Source organism: Aulonocara sp. 'chitande type north' Nkhata Bay, linkage group LG7, assembly GCF_057382095.1.
Source record: "Aulonocara sp. 'chitande type north' Nkhata Bay isolate Kocher_YH1m ecotype deep benthic linkage group LG7, A_spYH_male_GT1.1, whole genome shotgun sequence".
Lineage (NCBI taxonomy): Eukaryota > Metazoa > Chordata > Actinopteri > Cichliformes > Cichlidae > Aulonocara > Aulonocara sp. 'chitande type north' Nkhata Bay.
In genome coordinates, this window is record NC_141350.1 from 31,934,057 (window position 1) to 31,938,603 (window position 4,547).

The 4,547-nt window shown below is 36.9% G+C and overlaps 1 long non-coding RNA gene across 1 annotated transcript; it reads left to right on the forward strand.

Annotated features, from left to right (window-relative positions):
• The first annotated feature begins 2,408 nt into the window (after positions 1-2,408).
• Positions 2,409-3,639, forward strand: LOC147325497 (uncharacterized). Its single transcript, XR_015130570.1, has 3 exons — positions 2,409-2,831; positions 3,241-3,415; positions 3,560-3,639. It is a non-coding gene; the product is annotated as an uncharacterized LOC147325497 (long non-coding RNA).
• Positions 3,640-4,547: the final 908 nt, after the last annotated feature.

The following is a 4,547-nucleotide window of genomic DNA, read 5'->3' on the forward strand; positions in this document are numbered from 1 at the left end:
AGTTGTGTGTGGTTGCAGCAAACTTTAACTGTTCCCACCCCTCACTTATCACATCCAGTTTCAAAAAACCAATATGGTGGTGATGGAAGGATAACAATGGGACTCTATTGACCAAAGCATGGCATCACAGCCTGTTTTTAGATGCAATTTATGATTTTTCAGTTTAACATTTTGTCACTTAAGCGGCAAATGGATTATTGATTCATTTGTAGATGAATCAATAATTCATTCACAAATTCCTAAGTGTACTGAAAAGGTAAGAAGAAAGAGGGAAACACAAGAAAAGAAAGTATGTTGACCAATCTGGCACCACTGGGCATGAAAGAGTAGCTCAGGTCAGTCGAGATAAAGTCAAGGGGAAATTAAAAAAAAAAAAACTTGAAGGAGAAATTACTGAAGACCATGTCAGCATTTTATTTTTCAGTTCTTTCCTCTAGAGTACAAAACACTGCCTTTCTTTTTGATCCTTTGTTCAAACAAAAAACTGCTGAAAAGTATTAAACTAACCAGGACAGATTAAAGTGGGGACAGCCCCAGAGGCTTCACTGGTCATTACAGCCATAGCATGAAAGTGTTGGACAGAACAAACATCCTCAAAATTTAGCCCTCCCACCATCACCACCTACAGCAGCAGGAGTGCCGGAAAGATCAAAAACTCCTCAGTGGCATGGTCATGTGCTTAGTGAGCATCCAAACAGTGAGCTTTTAGTATCTCCACCTTCACTGGTATCACTGACAATCTATGGCGTATTTATATGCATTATTATTTGCCCCTAACAACAGGTCCATCATCTGGTTAAAAAACCAAAATCTACCAGAAGCTACAAAAAGAACTAAAAACTTAACTTGTCTCACTGTGGTTGGGTTTATATATTATTTTATATAAACCCATTTTTCCTTTCAGTCCAGATTCCCCTCTGTCCTCTAGCAGCAGACCCGCAAGTTCTCTGCATAAAATTTACATTATTCATGAACACCTACTCTGCTGATGATGAAGAATTAATTTAGCCATTCATAAATTACACTGTTAACCTTTGCTGTATTTTTCACAGTAAAATACCACAAAATGCCCAGTAACTTACCTGAAAACATTTCTACAGTTAATTACTGTAATTTGCTTTGCATTATGGGTATATTAAGGTTATTTACATTTACTTACTGTATTTTTTAAAATTGCGGTAGTAGTTATACCTACCGTTAACACATTAGCAGTAGTGCTACTGTATTATGTGATTTGAATGGTTCATCATACTGTTTGTGTATTTTTACTCTTTCAGTGGTTGGTTGCAATAGTGCATTACATTTTAACTCTTTCACTGCCAACCATTTCCAGATTTTCCTCCAACCTATGCCATTTGTCAGTATGATACCAGTGAAAGTATTATGGTTTTGACTTTTTAGGGGACTTGCCTGTGTGTAAGGTTCAAGAATTCTGATCATCTAATCTGCTGCATGCAGTTGTATGCACATGCACAGCTGCTGCAAATGTGTGCTTGCCACTGCGTTGCCAAAGGCGAACTTCAGTCAGTGGAGAATATTGTAATTATTTGGTGGAGGCTTCTCAGTCGAGCAGTAACTGAATTGCTCATTTACTGAACGTGCAACATGTACAGAACTCTTCTGGGAACTAGTCAACCCAACTTAGTGAAACACACACTGAATGCATGCTGGCCCCGCCCACCCACCTACCTCTACCAACCACCACTCCATATCCTGACTGACATGACCTGTGATCCAGTGATTGACAGGAGAGGAAAGACAGTCCAACTTTGTTAACTCTTCATTACGATATGCTCGAGAGGACAAAAGATTTTGCACCTCGTTATTGTTGGACCTCTGTGTGGAAACTGCAAACAGGACGTCATAAGGTAATGCAAAGGACTCTCCTACCTAACATACTCGTTTATTAATTCTTAAGAGCATATATATTTTTTGTGTGTGGGGGGGAGGGGGGGGGGGGGCTTAAAATCGGTGTTAGCTTGGTCAAAATAGCACATTAGCTGAATTATTCTGGAAAAAATAGGTTGTGTGTGTTTTTTTCTTTTCTTATTTAAATAAATATTTAGATATATATTTTCCACGGGGAGGGGCGAAGAACACAGGCACAACGACAGTCTTTGTCTTTTTCCCGCCGAGTGTGGTGCATTGTCCTCCTGCGCTTCTGTTCTATGACTATTGAGAAGCTGGCCATGCTAACAGTGGGACATTTAGCTTCAGCTAAAGCAGCAGGTAAAAATACACATTTAATGAGAATAAAGAAAGACAACTTTTTTTGGAAATTTAGAGACTGCTAAAACAATCTTATCCAGTTTTGAGCTTGCTCATGTAGGTTAGCCTGCTTTATTTAATTTTGTGTGAGCTGCAGTACACAACATTAAAAAGTTAATATAACGTTAGGTTGGTGGCGCGAGGAACTCCAACCTAAGTTTAATATTTATTATTTTTTTAAGTGGGAAGGGGAGCATGTTTTTTTTCCTTTAATACAACGTCTTCCAGGGTCTTTTTCATAGGAAAACCGTGTAACGTCTGTGTTAGGTTGGTCAAAAGAGCAATTAGTTGAATTATTCTTGAAAAGATGGGTTGTGTGTTTTTTTTCTTTTATTTACTTATGTAAATATATTTTTCAAGGGTTAAATAAATGCAACATTAAATTAACAATTGTCTCTCTGTCTTTTCCCGCCCAGTGTGGTGCATTGCTGTCCTCCTGCCCTTGCTGGCTGCGCTGACAGTGTGATGTAGCCTCAGTGTTTGTGTTTTAAAGGCTTTTTCCACCAAGATGTCTGTTGAGAGAGAGATGACCTTACCCATCACACCAAGGGTAATAGCGCTTGGTAAGTAAATAGTTTCAATCCTCTTGTAATATTTTTGTAAAAAATCTATGTAATTATTGTGGTATTTGTACCCACAACAACTTACTTAACAGGGGTTTGTCTGTTTTATATTGTATAAAAATAGAATACACACAGTTTGCTGCTGTTTCTCTTATTATTTATTATACACAATGACCAACAGGAAAAAACAGCCTAACATTTCAGCACAGGCCAAAATGCCAAAACATTAGGCAGTTTTTTCCTGTAATTGATCATAATTTTCATTACATAATAAATAATAAGAGAAATAGCAGCAAACTGTGTGGATTCTATTTTTTTACAGTGTGAGGCCTGCTATCCAGCATTCTTGTGGAAACCTTATTTGTAAGGGTGAGTCTTATTGTCTTATTGGACTCTTGTCTGTTTTTAGGGAATAATTTCATGTCTGCAAGCCGCTGGATGATCAGTTTGGAGGGCAAGGTATTTTATGAGCCTGAGCAGATGCATGACTTTGCCAGCACCCTTGCTGTCTTCTTTGCGTCATACTACGTTTTCAACCTTGAGTATCAGGAGTCAGCGTCCATCACACAGGAGATGATACAGAGGTAAATACTTTACACCATTAAAGCTTACACCATTTAAGAATGAAATATATGTGATAGCTTGACTACAGTTGCAGAAACATATAGGTGATTGCTGTAATGTATGTTTTAATTTTGAAATTAAAGCAGCCTTTTTTCCGTTAAAAGGTTCTTTGTGAGGATCAGTCCAGACATGGGAACAAAATGCCCTGTAAAACTTGGTACAAGCTGCAAGACAGGTCGTGTCGTAAAGACATCAGCCCTCGGATCACCACCTTCCTCCAGCGGCTCTCCAGCGGCTCTCTGAGTTTGAATGGAGGACTTCCAACTAGGTAAGAATACAGAGATGATAATATCTTTTACATAGCTGATAATTATATACATACTGTACACAAATCCATACAACAGTATGAATGATCTCAGACAGATGTGAACAAGTGAATAACCTGAGCAAACATGAATATTGATGATGTGTCTTTGACAGGTGGTGATGTAGACTACGCTGAACCCGACCATCCTGGTAACGGAAATCTAAATCCCATGTCACATTCTATTTCCTGGGACCCACTGATAATTATTACATTTTGTAAATGATTTTTGTTTTACAATTGTAATAGTTTATTTAATGTTCATGCTGGTGGGTTTGTCCTGTTTTTAGTGGAATGAAAAACTGTTTTCCTTAAAAAAATCAGACACGGAAAGGTGAAGGACTGTGTAGTTTTCATGTACGCTTCTATTTATTTTGGTTATTGACATTGTTTTTATTCAGTTGAAAAATGTTTTTCTTGTTAAAAAAATATCAACAATAAATGTTGGTTTAATTCACTATTCTGAGACTACTTTATTGAATTATATTGTTTTTTGTAAATGTTCTTATATTGAATATGAATGTTAATATTATTTTATATGCTGTAAAACACAATTACAGTCTAAACAAATTATACTGTACACAATTACAGTGTTATACCATAAACCACATTTGCAGTACAGTGATACTATAAAACTTAATCACGGTAAGTCTTTCTAACTGTAAACCACGTTTACAGTAAAGCTGTTATACTGTAATATATGTTTACAGTAAAGTGGTTGAACTGTAAAACATCACAACAGTAAAGATACTGTAGATTAGTAATTACAGTAACTTACTGGCAATAGT